Below are 19,843 nucleotides of genomic sequence, written 5' to 3'. Positions count from 1 at the left end.
CCTCTGTTATAGCAATCTGATGGCACTCCCTCTGACATCTACCCTCACAGGATTTACTCCATCCCAAAATTCTCCCTGAGGACCACTCTATATGAGGAGAATGATAGCGTAGCCATGGTATCCCTAACAGGACCTCATTAATTCCTTCAGGAATGACTAATAGAGAGATAATCTCCTGATGTGATGGAGACACAGAGTGAAAGGAATGGTTTGGTGGGTAATCTGTGAGGGTAGTGTCGACCCATTTACCACTCGAATGGTTACTGGTTTGGCGAGCATCACCAGGGGTATTGCGTGACGCTGGGCGAAAGCGGATGACATAAAATTACCCTCCGCCCCAGAGTCCACGCATAGCTCTACCATAAGAGTGGATGGGCCTATGGTAATTGTCCCTTTGAAGGACAATTTAGAGGCAAACTTCGCTGTGTCTAGTGTACCTCCTCCAACTGCCACTAGATGCTGATGTTTCTCCGACCGCTGAGGACACTCGGAGGCAAGATGTCCTGACTGCCGGCAAACATGACAGACCTTAAGTGCACGAGCAGACTGGGACTTGGATCCCGCTCGTGTCACCTCTATGGCCTCATGTGACTCGGACGCCTGGACTGGAGATTCCAAAGGTCTGGCGAAGGTGGGAGCCAGCCGAAACCTGTGCCTACACTGGGCTCGCTCCAACCTTCGCTCGTGAAAACGAAGATCTATGTGAGTTGATACAGCTATGAGCTCCTCCAGTGTGGCGGGAATCTCCCAAGTGGCCAAAGCGTCCTTCACATGGTCAGCCAGCCCCCTTCAAAAAACAGGAATGAGGGTTTTATCTGGCCATTCCAACTCAGATGCTAATGTCCAGAAGTGGATGGCAAAATGGCTGACCATGGTTGAACCCTGAGTCAAAGCCAACAGTTGGAGCGCTGTATCATGTGTGACTTGAGGTCCTACGAAGACCTGTTTCAGAGTGTCCAGAAACTGAGGAACACTCCGCACCACATGATCGTTGCGCTCCAACAGCAGCGTAGCCCACTCCAAAGCTCTGTCCGAGAGAAGAGAGATTATGAATCCCACCTTTGCCCGCTCTGTGGTAAAACGTGCAGCTAGGACCTCGAGGTGTATACCACACTGGCTTACGAAACCCCTACAGGACTTACTGTCCCCAGAGTATTTCTCAGGCAATGGGAGGTGAGATAAAGTCAGAACAGAGGTGGCAGTGGGTAAAGCTTCTGCAGCCACGCTAGCAGCCTGAACAGCTATTGCGGTAACATCCACCGCCGAGGTTGCACGCTCAAGAGACGCCAACCGGCCCTCCAGCAGCTGGATGTACCCCTGCAATCGCTGTTCATCCGCCATTACTTAGCCAGATCCTGGCGCTATTGTACTGTTAGGGTTGGCGGAACGCACCGAATATATATTTATTAGAGGAAATTGGTGCGTTCGCAACCCGGGATCCACCGTGCAGGAAAGCACCTGCAGCTAGATATGGCATTACTATATAGTGGTATAAACAGACTCTGTTACTTCACAGAGTCTGATAGCAAAGATAACAGCCCACTCTGTTTGGCTCACAGAGGCACACAGCTACTTAGTAGAGCAGATGGTGGTCATGCGGTCAAAATGCAAACATGAAACTTCTCGCAGGAGGTGCCAGCATTCTAGGGGCTTATTTCAGCCGGGTCCCTGAATACACACACACAAAACTCCTCGCCGGAGGTGCCAGCATTCTAGGGGCTTATTTCAGCCGGGTCCCTGACTGCATACAAAACACGACCACACTGGCGCTGAGCTCATACATAAATTGACACTAGCGTATGGCCGTGCGGTCATGAGAACCCTTTATAGTTGTAGCACCTACAGGACCTTTCAAGAAGCACCAATGGAAGGCTGCCACAAAACTTGATGAGGTACAGGGCCTTCCTGGAGGACCAATGGAAGTTTCTGCAGTACCTGAGCATGTGACCCTAGATCTCCACTGAGAGATCTTGCCCTGGGCATGCTCAGTGTGTGCAAAGCAAGACTTAGTCCCAGAAAAGCCTGCTCGCCGCAGAACAGTGCAGGGTACAATAGTAAAGCCTGGAGAGGCAGCAGTAACCCTTTGCACAGTATCAGATTCAGTGAGACGCTGGGACTGACGTCTCCACTGAGCAGGCTCCACTGCGGCGGATGCAGAATGGGAGACCGCAGCAGACATGGTTCGAGATTACCCCTGTGCAGCGGCGGGAACTCTACTCCTAACACTTGTGAAAATGAAAAAAAACGGGGCCTTAATTAAAATGTTTGTAAAAAAAAAAAGTTAAATGTTAATTTTTTTTTTAACATTACTGAAGTTCCTGTGAAGCACCTGAAGGGTTAATAAACATCTTGAATGCTGTTTTTAGAATGGTGTCACTTTTGGGTATTTTCTTTCATATTCTCAAAGTCACTTCCAAACATGTAATATTTGTTTCATCACAGAAGATGGAAAAATTCAGCATATTTTCCTTTGTATGCTTTTTCATTGCTGGTGGAGACCGTGGGTTGGCATTGTTGACCATGCTTCTGGATACGATTTACTATGTGTGATGTTAGTCACTACTCATGGACAGGCCGTGAGGCAGAAGAGTCATTGACAGCCCAATCAGGGACCCAAGACCTCTCTTCTGGTCTTTAACCTCCCCAATGAATTAGTTACCTCCCCAATGAATTAGTTACTGGAGGAAATTACGGACTTTCTGAGAATCAATCTTTTGAACTTCAAACTCGGATCCAAGAAGTATCGTTTCTCCTTGTGGAGAGTGACATGATAAGCATGTCGAGGTGAGGAGACTTAAAGCCGCAATGCTCCTCTGGGAAATATGTAAATTGTCTCTTCAGAGAGGAAGATGACTAGAACTCTAGTGTCACCTATTGGAAGTAGCAACCCTAACAGTCAATGTCGACCCTTTAATGAGCCTTGTCACATGACTTAGGATAATAGCCAAACCAGAATCTCAATTTGCAGACACTGTGTTTCGGGGTACTGCCCCTTGTCAGTGCAAAGCGGAGATCTGGTTTGGCTGATTGAGAGGCGTCTGACCGGGATCCAAGAAGTATAGTTTCTCCTTGCGGACAGTGACATTATAAGCATGTCGAGGTGAGGAGACTTAAAGCCACAATGCTCCTCTGGGAAATATGCAGATTGTCTCTTCAGAGAGGAAGAGGACAAACTTCAAACTCAAAACTGTCATTGACAGAAACCGGTGGAGGTGGAGATGGTGGAGCCAAAACGGAAGGGACAGTGATTTATTAAATACATTTGGAATGTGAAAAGATGGAGGGAGTTTTAATCTGAAAGCCACTGGGTTAACTACCTTCAAAATCTCAAATTGACCAATAAACTTAGGACCCAACTTGACTGATGGCACTTTCAATTTAATATTTTTGTAAGAAAGTCAGAGCTTATCACCAACCTTAAATATGAGACCCCCTGAACGTTTCCTCTCTGGCTTCCGTTTCTGACGACACTGGGCCACCTCAATATTCCTTTAAACATCTCTCCAGACATCCCCCAGTTTTTGTATTGTATATTCAACCTCTTCTCTCGGACAACCAGAACTCATCTCGAGAATTCACCAAAATGTGGATGAAAACCATAATTCCAAAAAAAGAGTGAGGTTCTAGTAAACTGGTTAACCAAACTGTTAAAGGCGAATTCAGCAAGAGGTAAGAATGAGGACCAGTCCTCCTGCTGAGCCGTAACAAAACACCTTAGAATTTGCTCCGACTGATTTGTCCTCTCCATCTGGCCATTGGTTTCAGGATGGTAAGCAGAAGAAAATGACAGGTCAATCCCCAATCTCTTACAAAATGCTCTCCAGAATTTAGAGACAAACTGCACCCCCCTATTAGATGAAATATTCAAAGGATGCCATGCGATCTCACCACATGATTGCTGAATAGCCTGGAAAGCATCTCAGTGTTAGGTAAGCCTGATAATGGAACAAAGTGAGCTTATTCACTGAATCGGTCAACCACAACCCAAATAACGGTTTCCCACTAGACAAAGGCAAATTAGTCATGAAATCCATGGACAAATGAGTCCACAGTCTTTCTGGAGTTAGCAATAGAGCCAATTCCCCGGCTGGCCGGTTATGATAAAGTTTAGCATATGCGCAAACCTCACAAGCGGATACAAACCTCTTAATGTCACTAAGCACTGATGGCCACCAAAAAAGTCTACATATAGGTTTCTGTGTAGCAGTGACCCCAGGGTGACCATTCAAGATAGTATCACACACTAGTGTCACACAACACATATAATCTGAGATACATGGGCACAAATAATTTAGATCCAGGAGTAGCAAATGGAACCAAAGACTGGACTTTCAGTTTCAGCTTCAAATTCTGAGAGCATCATAGAAATTACTAGACCATGAGGAAGAATGGAGGAAGGCTTTTCTGGAGGAGAAACTGAATTAAGACAGATGAGTGACAAAGCGTCAACCCTAACATTCTTAGACCCTGGCCTGAATGCGATGGAAAAATGTAACCTAGAAAAAAATAAGGACCATCTGGCATGTCTAGGGTAGCTCCCTCCAAAAAATGCCCCCATTCCTCAAATGCTAACTTGCCAGCAAGCAGTTCACGATTTCCAACATCATATTTTCTCTCAGCAGATGAAAATTTCCCAGAAAAAAAAGCACACACCTTAAGTTCATCAGGGTTTTAGGACCTTGAGATATAACAGTCCGCACCCCAACCTCTGAGACATCTACGTCTATGATAAATGGTTTCTGAAGATCAGGTTGAATCAAAACTGGAGCAGACATGAAGCACTTTTTTAGTGTATTAAAGGCCTCAGTGGCATCTGACAACCAATTTTTTAGATCTGTCCCCTTACATGTAAGATTGGTAAGAGGTTTAACGATCTGTGAAAAACCCCTAATAAATTTTCTATAATAATTTTTGAATCCTAAAAAACACTGTAGTGCTTTAAGGTTGTGAGGTTGAACCCAATCAATTATAGCTTGCACCTTCCCAGGATCCATTTTAAGCCCATCAGCAGATATGATTAACCCCAGAAATATATATTTCCTGAACAGAGAATGTACACTTTTCTAATTTGGCAAACAAAGAATTTTCCCTGAGTCTTTGTAAAACATAATGAACATGCTCATAGTGTGAATCCAGATCAGATGAAAAAATTAGAATGTCAACAAGGTATACCACAATAAACCTTCCAATGATATCAGAAAACAATGTCATTCATAAAGTTCTGAAAGACAGCAGGTGCATTGGATAAACCAAAAGGCATGACCAGGATCTCAAATACAGGTCCTTCTCAAAAAATTAGCATATAGTGTTAAATTTCATTATTTACCATAATGTAATGATTACAATTAAACTTTCATATATTATAGATTCATTATCCACCAACTGAAATTTGTCAGGTCTTTTATTGTTTTAATACTGATGATTTTGGCATACAACTCCTGATAACCCAAAAAACCTGTCTCAATAAATTAGCATATCAAGAAAAGGTTCTCTAAACGACCTATTACCCTAATCTTCTGAATCAACTAATTAACTCTAAACACATGCAAAAGATACCTGAGGCTTTTATAAACTCCCTGCCTGGTTCATTACTCAAAACCCCCATCATGGGTAAGACTAGCGACCTGACAGATGTCAAGAAGGCCATCATTGACACCCTCAAGCAAGAGGGTAAGACCCAGAAAGAAATTTCTCAACAAATAGGCTGTTCCCAGAGTGCTGTATCAAGGCACCTCAATGGTAAGTCTGTTGGAAGGAAACAATGTGGCAGAAAACGCTGTACAACGAGAAGAGGAGACCGGACCCTGAGGAAGATTGTGGAGAAGGACCGATTCCAGACCTTGGGGAACCTGAGGAAGCAGTGGACTGAGTCTGGTGTGGAAACATCCAGAGCCACCGTGCACAGGCGTGTGCAGGAAATGGGCTACAGGTGCCGAAATGGGCTACAGAGAAGCAGCACTGGACTGTTGCTAAGTGGTCCCAAGTACTTTTTTCTGATGAAAGCAAATTTTGCATGTCATTCGGAAATCAAGGTGCCAGAGTCTGGAGGAAGACTGGGGAGAAGGAAATGCCAAAATGCCTGAAGTCCAGTGTCAAGTACCCACAGTCAGTGATGGTGTGGGGTGCCATGTCAGCTGCTGGTGTTGGTCCACTGTGTTTCATCAAGGGCAGGGTCAATGCAGCTAGCTATCAGGAGATTTTGGAGCACTTCATGCTTCCATCGGCTGAAATGCTTTATGGAGATGAAGATTTCATTTTTCAGCACGACCTGGCACCTGCTCACAGTGCCAAAACCACTGGTAAATGGTTTACTGACAATGGTATTACTGTGCTCAATTGGCCTGCCAACTCTCCTGACCTGAACCCCATAGAGAATCTGTGGGATATTGTGAAGAGAAAGTTGAGAGACGCAAGACCCAACACTCTGGATGAGCTTAAGGCCGCTATTGAAGCATCCTGGGCCTCCATAACATCTCAGCAGTGTCACAGGCTGATTGCCTCCATGCCACGCCGCATTGAAGCAGTCATTTCTGCCAAAGGATTCCCGACCAAGTATTGAGTGCATAACTGAACATTATTATTTGATGGTTTTTTTGTTTGTTATTAAAAAACACTTTTATTTGATTGGATGGGTGAAATATGCTAATTTATTGAGACAGGTTTTTTGGGTTATCAGGAGTTGTATGCCAAAATCATCAGTATTAAAACAATAAAAGACGTGACAAATTTCAGTTGGTAGATAATGAATCTATAATATATGAAAGTTTAATTGTAATCATTACATTATGGTAAATAATGAAATTTAACACTATATGCTAATTTTTTGAGAAGGACCTGTATACTCTCAGACGTAAAAAAAGCTGTCTTCCACTCATCACCCTCCAAGATCCATATCAGATTATATGCCCCTCTAAAGGTACTGTCACACATAACGATATCGTTAACGATATCGTTGCAACGTCACACTTTTGGTGACGTAGCAGCGATCCCGCTAACGATCTCGTTATGTGTGACAGCGACCAACAATCAGGCCCCTGCTGGGAGATCGTTGGTCGTTAGGGAATGATCAGGACCATTTTTTGGTCGCTGATCACCCACTGTCATCGCTGGATCAGCATGTGTGACGCCGATCCAGCGATGTGTTCACTTGTAACCAGGGTAAATATCGGGTTACTAAGCGCAGGGCCGCGCTTAGTAACCCGATATTTACCCTGGTTACCATTGTAAAAGTAAAAAAAAAAAAACACTACATACTCACATTCTGATGTCTGTCACGTCCCCCGGCGTCCACTGTGTCAACGCCGGCCGTAAAGCAGAGCACAGCAGTGACGTCACCGCTGTGCTCTGCTTTATGGCCGGTGCTGACACAGTCAGTGCAGGGAAACTCTCGGCAGCAGCGCGTGCATTAGCAGCGCTCCTGCCGAAAGCAGTTTTAACCCTGTGGATGCCGGCAGGGGACGTGACAGACATCAGAATGTGAGTATGTAGTGTTTTTTTTTTTTTACTTTTACAATGGTAACCAGGGTAAATATTGGGTTACTAAGCGCAACCCTTCACTTAATAACCCGATGTTTACCCTGGTTACCCGGGTGCTGCAGGGGAACTTCGGCATCGTGGAAGACAGTTTCAACAATGACGAAGTCGTTCCCCTGATCGTTGGTCGCTGCAGAGAGCTGTCTGTGTGACAGCTCCCCAGCGACCACACAACGACTTACCAACGATCACGGCCAGGTCATATTGCTGGTCGTGATCGTTGGTAAGTCATTTAGTGTAAAGGTACCTTAAGGTCAAGCTTGGAAAACCATTTGGCCCCAGTAAGCTAATTATACAGGTCTTGGATGAGTGGAAGTGGGTAAGTATTTCTAACAGTAATCTTGTTTAGTTCATGGAAATCGAGGCAAGGGTGGAGCCCCCATCCTTTTTTTCACAAAGAAGAATATAGCCCCTGTTAGCGAGGAGGAGGGACAGATACAACCCTTCCGTAAACTTTCATTGACATATTCTTTAATACCGATCCTTTCCGGTCCTGACATGTTGTACAGGCGAGCTTTAGGCAATTTGGCATTAGGAATAAGATCAATAATACAATCATAAGGACAATGTGGAGGTAGTATCTCTGCCTCTTTTTCTGAGAACACATCTCCAAAGTCCTTCAGGTATGCCGGCAGACCCTCCAGACGAGCGGAGCAAATTTGCACAGAATGAAGACACTTTTTATGATAGTTGGGGCCCCATTAAATAATATCCTTTTGCCACCAATCAATTACAGGATTATGAGCATGCAGCCAAGGAAATCCCAACACCAACCCAGAAGGTAAATTATCCAAGACATAACAGGAGATGGACTCAGAGTGGAGTGTTCCCACTTTCAGTGTGAATTCCACCGTTAGCAGCTGGACAAAGTTCTGGAGCAACGATGTTTGTCAATAGCAACAATCTGAGTAGGTCTTTCCAATCTAACTGTCCTTAATCCTAATTTAAGAACCAGTCCAGAATCAATAAAGTTTGCTGCAGACCCACAGTCAATGAAAGAAAGTGCAGATAACCACAGGTTTTGAAAGCATAGTTCCACGTTCAACAGTACTTTATCTGAGGAGTAAAAGGGTACCTAGAAGTCTGGGTGACCTCCTCGAATATATCCCAGACTTAGGCAATTCCCACGACCACAGTAGAAGCAGAGTCCCAGATCACGCCGATGTCTCCTCTCCACAGCCCGAGAGCTGATGGTTCCAACCTCCATAGGTTCCGCCTCAGGTAAGGAAACTGACTCGGGAAGAATGACCGAAACCCCTTGTCGCTGATCACTTTAATGCCGAATTCTATGATACATATGAATGGCCAGAGTCATGGTCTCTCCCAAAGAACAGGGTGGAGAATGCAGAGCAAGAGCATTCTTAAGAGCATCCGTAAGGCCAAGGCGAAACTGACACCTGAGAGCATCATCGTTCCATAGAACCTCAGATGACAATTGCCGGTACTCTGAACTATAATCTTCAGCGGTGTGGCCCCTCTGCGTCAAGTTCATGATCTTAGCCTCTGCGACCTGGACCCTATCAGGTTTGTCATAAGTCTTTCCTAAAGCGTCAACAGAAGAGCATTTTGGGGCTAGTGGGGACAAAGAGAATGCCCAAGTCTGAGGACCCCCACTCAGTAGGGACATAATTATACCCACCCACTGTGACTCATCCCCAGAAGACCGGGGTCGTAGAGTAAAAAAATTAATTTACAGCTCTACTTAAATATTGTAAATTGATCCTTCCCCAAAAAAAATCTGTCAGGAAGTGCCACAACTGGTTCGGTGGAGGTCACTGTACGTCAGTGAGTCCAGAAGACTTGCATCCTGTCGATAGTGGAGTGTTTTGGGAACCACCCAGAGAATTAAATTGACCCTGCAGCTGGGACTATGATGATTCTAGCCTCTGGAGATCCCTGGCCAGGACCTGAAACATCTGGGTAAGATTCATCACCTGATCACAGAGTGCACAAACTGGGTCCATTGTTCAGGAAAAATAAAAGTATATGGCCAGACGTAATGTGAGGTTAGTCTGGTGTTCCGGGGTCAATATCAAGAGAGTATGTAGATTACCAAGGGAAAAGATGAAGGTGTAAGTCAGGTCACAGTCCAGGGTCAATAACAAAAGATAACGGATCAAAAGCCAAAGGACAAGACAAAGGGATAGTCAGAACACGGTCCAAATGGTCAGGCAGCAGAAGATCAGAACTCAGAGCAACATAATCAGGCTAACACTCACTTAGAAGCACAAACTACGTCTGACAGGGATCAGGGGCAGACAGCTCAGTTAAGTAGCTATGCGATCACCAGAACACGGAACACCTGCAGAAAGTCCCATACATCCCAGTCACAGATTGCACAGCATTACTGACAATTAGACACAGACAGCTCTCAGCAAGACAGTTTTCATATTACAGCATAGCAATCATTCACTGAGCAGAGGAATCATGACACTATAGCTGCTGCTCCTTCAATTCGGGATTTTACTTTTATTCCTAAAATAGATGGCATTTCAAGTGACTTTCTTAATTCTTCCAAGAAGAGTATTCATTTATGGAATTTATTGGCCTTCCATCGGAGTTTATTTCACACCATAAAACAAATGCATGGTAGGCAAATACGTCAACCATGTTTTAAAATAAAACCATTAGCCACCTATTGGTTTTGCATTTGTTCCTTGAACTATGAACATCTTTTTTAGCAACGACACCTTGCAGCAGTTCAGACTTGCTTTTTCTTACAGTGCCCAGCATTGTAAGTTTCCAATTTAGCAACAGCTGCCCCAATTGATGCAATGTAAAAAAAGTTGTCACGCGTCACATTTTGCCTCTTAGTCCATACGTCAAGGTGGTATTTTTTTTAAATACTTCCTGAACCACGTGCCTTGCCAGAGAGGCAAAGGGAGATTAGGGAGGTTAATAAGTGGCTCAAGAATTGGTGTAGGAAGGAAGGGTTTGGATCCCTGGAGAACTGGGCCGACTTCTCAGTTGGATACAGGTTCTACGCTAGTGACGGGCTGCTCCTCAATGGGGAAGGTGCAGCTGTGCTGGGGGAGAAAATGGCTAGAAGGTTGGAGGAGTGTTGAAACTAGGGATTGTGTGGAGAGTATTCATTTTACAGGAGCAGAGGATAGTGGAGATAGTAACCTTGGCACAAATAAAGAAAATAAGGGTGGGGGTGGCATGGGGGTGGGGTTAGAACAATTAATAATTTAAGAAAGAATAGAGGTACAGAGAGATACATAAAGTGCATGTATACTAATGCCAGAAGCCTCACCAACAAAATGGAGGAATTAGAATTAATTTTGTTGGAGCATAATTATGACATGGTGGGGATATCTGAAACATGGCTGGATGAGAGCCATGACGGGGCTGTTAATTTACAGGGCTATAGTCTGTTCAGAAATGACCATACAGATAAGCGAAGGGGAAGTGTGTCTATATGTAAAATCATCCTTAAAACCCATCCTGCGTGATAATATAGGTGAATCTAATGAAAATGTCCTTGTGGGTGGAGATAAGGGGAGGGGGGAAAATAATAAATTACTGAAAGGGGTTTGTTATAAGTCCCCCAAAATAATGGAAGCAACGGAGAATATCCTCTTAAAGCAAATAGATGAAGCTGCGACTCAAGGAGAAGTCATTATTATGGGGGACTTCGACTACCCTGAAATACATTGGGGAACAGAAACCTGCGGTTCCAGCAAAGGTAATCGTTTTTTGACAACTATGAGAGACAATTACCTTTCACAACTGGTTCAAGACCCATCAAGAAGGGGGGCACTGCTAGACCTAATATTAACCAACAGGCCAGACCGTATATCAAATATAAGGGTTGAGGGTCACTTGGGTAATAGTGATCACAAAATAATAAGTTTTCAAATATCCTTTAATAAGATCTGTATTAGAGGGGTTACAAGGACACTAAACTTCAGGAGGGCAAATTTCCAATGGTTGAGAGATGATATTGGTGCAATTAACTGGGAGGATATCCTGAGATATAAAAATACACAAAAAAAAATGGGAGATGTTTGTTAGCATCCTGGATAGGACCTGTGCACAGTATATACCGTATGGGAAAAAACATACTAGAAATAGGAGGAAACCAATATGGCTAAATAGAGCTGTTAGGGGCGCAATAAGTGACAAAAAGAAAGCATTTAGATAAATAAAGCAAGTAGGTAGTGATGAGGCATTAAAAAAATACAGAAAATTAAATAAATTCTGTAAAAAGCAAATCAAGGCAGCAAAGGTTGAGACAGAGAGACTCATTGCCAGAGAGAGTTAAAATAATCCCAAAATATTCTTTAACTACATAAATAGTAAGAAACTAAAAAATGATAGTGTTGGTTCCCTTAAAAATAGTCTGGGTGAAATGGTGGATGAGGATGAGGAAAAAGCCAATATGCTAAATGACTTTTTTTCATCAGTATTTACAAAAGAAAATCCCATGGCAGACAATATGATCAGTGATAACAAAAATTCCACATTAAGTGTCACCTGCTTAACCCAGCAGGAAGTGCGGCGGCATCTAAAAATCACTAAAATTGACAAATCTCTGGGCCCGGATGGGATACACCCCCGAGTACTGCAGGAATTAAGTACAGTCATTGATAGACCATTATTTTTAATCTTTAAAGATTCCATAATAACAGGGTCTGTACCACAGGACTGGCATATAGAAAATGTGGTGCCTATCTTCAAAAAGGGGACAAGAGCTGAACTCAGAAATTATAGGCCAGTAAGCTTAACCTCTACTGTGAGTAAAATCCTGGAGGGTTTTAGACGAGATGCTATGCTGAAGTATCTGAAGAGGAATGACCTCATGACCCAATACCAACATGCGTTTACTAGGGACTGTTCCTGTCTGACTAATCTGATCAATTTCTATGAAGAGGTAAGTTCCGGACTGGACCAAGGGAACCCAGTGGACGTAGTGTATATGGACTTTTCAAAAGCTTTTGATACAGTGCCACCAGGGCCGTATTTAGAGTTTGTGCTGCCCTAGGCACTTTGAGTGCTGCCTCCCCCATTGGTATGACTAAGGGCTCATACTCGCACAGCAGTACATGCTCCACTCCTGAGTGCCAGGTATTGATGTGCGACACTCATCCGTGTTTCTCGCATGCGAGTATGAGCCCTAAAGCAGACACTGTCGGCAGTGAGTTAGGCTACTTTCACATCAGCGATTTTTGCCATTCGTGGCACACATACATACAGCTCCGCACACACACACATACAGTCCTGCACACACACATACAGCTCCGCACACACATACAGCTCCGCACACACACACAAACAGCCCCACACATGCAGCTCCGCACACATACATACAGCCCCGCACATACAGCTCCTCACACACACATACACAGCCCCCTCACACATACAGCTCTGCGCACACACACAGCTCTGGACACACACATACAGCTACACACACACGGCTCCGCACACACACTTATACAGCTCCGCACACACACACATACATATGCAGCTCCACACACACATGCACACACGCACACATGTACATCTCCGCAAACACATACAGCTCCGCACACATATACAGCTCCGCACACACACAGCTCTGCACACACACAGCTTTGCACACACATACACACAGCTCTGCACACACACAGCTCCGCACACACATACAGCTCTACACACACACACACAGCTCTGCTGCCCGCACACACACATACACATACAGCCCCACACACATACAGCTCTGCGCACACACAGCACCCCACAGACACACACATACAGCTCCGCACACACACACACACACAGTGCCTCACACACATACAGCACCGCACAGACACACATACATACATACAGCTCCACGCACACACACCCACAGCCCCACAAACAGCTCTGCACACACACATACAGCTCCACTGCCCGCACACACACACATACAGCTCTGCGCGCACGCACACACATACAGCTTCGCTGCACACACACAAACATACAGCCCCACACACACATACATACAGCCCCACACACATACAGCTCCGCACACACACAGCACTGCACAGACACACACATACATACAGCTCCGCGCACGCACACACACACACACACATACGATACAGCCACACACACACCAGCACTGGCAATGTTTGCTCCCAGTACCCAGATAAAGTGAGTGGGGGTGTATTATACCCCACCCCCACCACTCACTCTCTTGGTCCGTCTGCCTGGAGCAAAGATCAAGCATCAAAAATGTGAGGGCTGCTGACTGTGTTTTCATGGCTCCTCCAACCTCAGGCACTACAGGCAGAAATGAGGCTGAGGAATGTGAGGGAAAAGAAGGGGTGAGGACCATGAGGTGAGTCACAGACAGAGCCATGCAGCAGGCAGTGCGCGGGCAGGAGCAGGAAGTGAGATCATTACAGACAGATACAGTACACTACTTATTGTGTATGTACTGCTCTACTATCTGTGAGTCCTCCAGGCCAGCAATGTGAGTCCAGGACACGACCCAGGGTCGGGACACAGGGCGCCGCAGCTCCAACTCAGCAGCCAGTCACAGTCACATTCCGGCCAGGCACCAGTGAGGCTATGAGCAGGGGCGTCACTGTGTCTCAGCAGGGGGAGTAGGGAGAGTCGGCACCAGCACCACGTGTTCTGGCTGCCGCTCTGCCGCCCCTTGTCTTCAGGAAGGGACGCACAGCCAGAGCCAGTATTAGAATAAAAAAGCAAACAAAAAAAACCTTTGCTCAGGTGCCACCCCCCACGCTTGTTCCCACTCTAGGCACATGCCCTCAAGTGTCTAGTGGCAAATACGGCCCTGAGTGCCACACAAAAGGTTGATACGTAAAATATGAAAATTTGGGATAGGGAAAATATGTGTAAGTGGGTTAAAAGCTGGCTCAGGGATAGGAAACAAAGGGTGGTATTTAATGGAGCACACTAAGACTTGGTCACCGTTAGCAGTGGGGTACCACAGGGGTCAGTATTGGGCCTGCTTCTTTTTAACATATTTATTAACCTTGTAGGGGGCATACAGGGTAGTATTTCAATATTTGCAGATAACACTAAACTCTGCAGGATAATCAATACAGAAGAGGACAATTTTATATTGCAGGAGGATTTATGTAATCTGGAAGCTTGGGCTAATAAATAGCAAATGAGCTTTAATGGGGATAAATGTAAGGTCATACATTGGGGTAGAGCAAATAAGATGTATAATTATGTGCTTATTTGTAAAACACTGGGCAAAACCATCAATGAAAAAGACCTGGGGGTATGGGTGGACGACAAACTCACATTTAGTGGCCAGTGTCAGGCAGCTGCTACCATGCAAATAAATAGAGCCATAGATGCTCATGAGGAGAACATAATTTTACGTTTATACAAGTCAATTGTTCAACCACACTTAGAATACTGTGTACAGTTCTGGTCTCGCATGTGTATAAGAAAGACATAGCTAAACTAGAGCGGATGCAGAGAAGAGCGACCAAGGTTATTAGAGGACTGGGGGGTCTGCAATACCAAGACAGGTTATTACACTTGGGGTTATTTAGTTTGGAAAAACGAAGGCAAAGAGATGATCTTATTTTAATGTATAAATATATGAGGGGACAGTACAAAGACCTTTCTGATGATCTTTTTAATCGTAGACCTGAGACAGGGACGAGGGGGCATCCTCTACGACTGGAGGAAAGAAGGTTTAAGCATAATCACAGATGCAGATTCTTTACTGTAAGAGCAGTGAGACTATGGAACTCTCTAACGTATGATGTAATGAATGACTCGTTACTAAAATTTAAGAGGGGACTGGATACCTTTCTGGAAAAGTATAATGTTACAGGTTATATACACTAGTTTCCTTGGGAACTAGTTTGGGGAACTAGTCTGATTGTCGTATGTTGAGTCGAGAAGGAATTTTTTCCCCACTGTGGAGCTTACTCTTTGCCACATGGTTTTTTTTTGCCTTCCTCTGTATCAACATGTTAGGTTAGGATATGGGTCGAAATAGATGCATGTAAAGTCTTCCTTCAACCTTAAAAACTATGTTACTATGTTACTATGTACATTTAAAACTTGCACACCCTGATTCTTTTCATGTTTTCTCCAGGCTTTATTCCTGTATATACCTGAGCATTTAGAGTGTATGTACTGCTGCTCTCACAAAGTGTCCATATCTTGATGCCATACTTTGCTGGCTTACTTGGCATATATTGCTTGAATTGGCACCTACCTCAGAATGCCACAAGTTGCTCTTCACAGTAACAATTTTGTATGCAGTATTGTATAATTTTTGAAGAATCTCTATCCATTTATCCCAAACTTCTCTAATAATCGCTAGTTATTAGAGAATTATCTGATGTCAGCAGAGGACAACTTTCATGCCTGGACAGAAGGCTGCAAGTTCCAAATTACATTTTTGTTTTTGGACTGAATTACTTGCATCGGACTAGTTGTCTGGGTATCATAGCTCAAAAGATTCAACTTCAGAATCAGAATCCTTATAATCACTTTCCCCACCACTTATGTGGTCCATATCTTCAGACATTTTCTCCAGTTGGATATCTCCTTCAGCAACTGAGGCTTTGGAAAGCTATTCCAATTCAGCATCACTCTGTGAATGTCTTTGCCACATTTTCATCCAAATTTCTAAATAATGGACACTCACGGCATCAATGGGTAAAATCAGAGTTGTGGAAAAAAATAACATTACATGAATAACAGTAATAAAATCGCAGCAAACACTAAGCAGTGTAGCAACAATAAGAACTTACAGTTGCGCTCAAAAGTTTACATACCTGTTATGATTAGGTAATTCAGAACCACAATGGACCTTGAAGTTCAGAGCACACAAAGTGACCTGATAATAACCAAAAGACATAGGACGAGCTCTGAGACGTGGGAACTCTGCTGACCACAATCCCTAATCCTATCCAACGACACTAGAGGCAGCCGTGGATTGCGCCTAACGCTCCCTATGCAACTCGGCACAGCCTGAGAAACTAGCTAGGCCTAAGATAGAAAAATAAGCCTACCTTGCCTCAGAGAAATACCCCAAAGGAAAAGGCAGCCCCCCACATATAATGACTGTGAGTAGAGATGAAAATACAAACGCAGAGATGAAAAAATAGCAAACAAAAATAACACAAGCAAAACTTAGCTTATGAAGAGCAGACAGGCCACAGGAACGATCCAGGAGGAAGCAAGACCAACACTAGAACATTGACTGGAGGCCAGGAGCAAAGCACTAGGTGGAGTTAAATAGAGCAGCACCTAACGACTTCACCACATCACCTGAGGAAGGAAACACAGAAGCCGCAGTACCACTTGTGACCACAGGAGGGAGCTCTGCCACAGAATTCACAACAGTACTCCCCCCTTGAGGAGGGGTCACCGAACCCTAACCAGAGCCCCCAGGCCGACCAGGATGAGCCACATGAAAGGCACGAACAAGATCGGCAGCATGGACATCAGAGGCAAAGACCCAGGAATTATCTTCCTGACCATAACCCTTCCACTTAACCAGATACTGGAGTTTCCGTCTTGAAACACGAGAATCCAAAATCTTCTCCACAATATACTCCAACTCCCCCTCCATCAAAACCGGGGCAGGAGGATCAACAGATGGAACCATAGGTGCCACGTATCTCCGCAACAATGACCTATGGAATACGTAATGGATGGAAAAAGAATCTGGAAGGGTCAAACGAAAAGACACAGGATTAAGAACCTCAGAAATCCTATACGGACCAATGAAACGAGGCTTAAACTTAGGAGAGGAAACCTTCATAGGAATATGACGAGATGACAACCAAACCAAATCCCCAACACAAAGTCGGGGACCCACACAGCGTCTGCGATTAGCGAAACGTTGAGCCTTCTCCTGGGACAAGGTCAAATTGTCCACTACATGAGTCCAAATCTGCTGTAACCTGTCCACCACCGTATCCACATCAGGACAGTCCGAAGACTCAACCTGCCCTGAAGAGAAACGAGGATGGAACCCAGAGTTGCAGAAAAACGGCGAAACCAAGGTAGCCGAGCTGGCCCGATTATTAAGGGCGAACTCCGCCAAAGGCAAGAAGGATACCCAATTATCCTGATCAGCAGAAACAAAGCATCTCAGATATGTTTCCAAGGTCTGATTGGTTTGTTCGGTCTGGCCATTAGTCTGAGGATGGAAAGTCGAGGAAAAAGACAAATCAATGCCCATCCTAGCACAAAAAGCTCACCAAAACCTCGAAACAAACTGGGAACCTCTGTCAGAAACGATGTTCTCTGGAATGCCATGTAAACGAACCACATGCTGGAAGAACAATGGCACCAAATCAGAGGAGGAAGGTAATTTAGACAAGGGTACCAAATGGATCATCTTAGAGAAGCGATCACAAACCACCCAAATGACCGACATTTTTTGAGAAACGGGGAGATCCGAAATAAAATCCATAGAGATATGTGTCCAAGGCCTCTTCGGGACCGGCAAGGGCAAAAGCAACCCACTGGCACGAGAACAGCAGGGCTTAGCCCGAGCACAAATCCCACAGGACTGCACAAAAGAACGAACATTCCGCGACAGAGACGGCCACCAAAAGGATCTAGCCACTAAATCTCTGGTACCAAAGATTCCAGGATGACCAGCCAACACCGAACAATGAACCTCAGAGATAACTTTATTCGTCCACCTATCAGGGACAAACAGTTTCTCCGCTGGGCAATGATCAGGTTTCTTAGCCTGAAATTTTTGCAGCACCCGCCGCAAATCAGGGGAGATGGCAGACAAAATTACTCCCTCTTTGAGAATACCCGCCGGCTCAGACAAACCCGGAGAGTCGGGCACAAAACTCCTAGACAGGGCATCCGCCTTCACATCTTTAGAGCCCGGAAGGTACGAAACCACAAAGTCAAAACGGGAGAAAAACAGTGACCAACGAGCCTGTCTAGGATTCAACCGTTTGGCAGACTCGAGATAAGTCATGTTCTTGTGATCAGTCAAGACCACCATGCGATGCTTAGCTCCTTCAAGCCAATGACGCCACTCCTCGAATGCCCACTTCATGGCCAGCAACTCTCGATTGCCAACATCATAATTTCGCTCAGCAGGCGAAAACTTCCTGGAAAAGAAGGCGCATGGTTTCATCACCGAGCAATCAGAACTTCTCTGCGACAAAACAGCCCCCGCTCCAATTTCAGAAGCATCAACCTCGACCTGGAACGGAAGCGAAACATCTGGCTGACATAACACAGGGGCAGAAGAAAAACGACGCTTTAACTCTTGAAAAGCTTCCACAGCAGCAGAAGACCAATTGACCACATCAGCACCCTTCTTGGTCAAATCGGTCAATGGTTTAGCAATACTAGAAAAATTACAGATGAAGCGATGATAAAAATTAGCAAAGCCCAGGAACTTTTGCAGACTCTTCAGAGATGTCGGCTGAGTCCAATCATGGATGGCCTGGACCTTAACAGGGTCCATCTCGATAGTAGAACGGGAAAAAATGAACCCCAAAAATGAAACCTTCTGAACACCAAAGAGACACTTTGATCCCTTCACAAACAAAGAATTAGCACGCAGGACCTGGAACACCATTCTGACCTGCTTCACATGAGACTCCCAATCATCCGAGAAGACCAAAATATCATCCAAGTATACAATCAGGAATTTATCCAGGTACTCTCGGAAGATGTCATGCATTAAGGACTGAAACACCGATGGAGCATTGGCAAGTCCGAAAGGCATAACTAGGTACTCAAAATAGCCCTCGGGCATATTAAATGCAGTTTTCCATTCATCGCCCCGCTTAATACGCACAAGATTATACGCACCACGAAGATCTATCTTGGTGAACCAACTAGCCCCCTTGATCCGAGCAAACAAATCAGATAGCAGCGGCAAGGGGTACTGAAATTTGACCGTGATTTTATTTAGAAGGCGGTAATCTATACAAGGTCTCAGCGAACCATCCTTCTTGGCCACAAAAAAGAACCCCGCTCCCAATGGCGACGATGACGGGCGAATATGACCTTTCTCCAAGGACTCCTTCACGTAACTCTGCATAGCGGCATGCTCAGGTACAGATAAATTAAACAGTTGACCTTTAGGAAACTTACTACCAGGAATCAAATCAATAGCACAATCACAATCCCTATGCGGAGGTAGGGCATTGGACTTGGGCTCATCAAATACATCTTGGTAATCAGACAAGAACTCTGGGACCTCAGAAGGGGTGGATGACGAAATAGAAAGAAATGGGACATCACCATGTACCCCCTGACAACCCCAGCTGGACACAGACATTGATTTCCAATCTAATACTGGGTTATGGACTTGTAGCCATGGCAACCCCAACACGACCACATCATGCAG

The sequence above is a fragment of the Ranitomeya imitator genome, chromosome 1, assembly GCF_032444005.1.
Source record: "Ranitomeya imitator isolate aRanImi1 chromosome 1, aRanImi1.pri, whole genome shotgun sequence".
Classification (NCBI taxonomy): domain Eukaryota; kingdom Metazoa; phylum Chordata; class Amphibia; order Anura; family Dendrobatidae; genus Ranitomeya; species Ranitomeya imitator.
Note: the sequence above shows the minus strand (reverse complement) of the source record.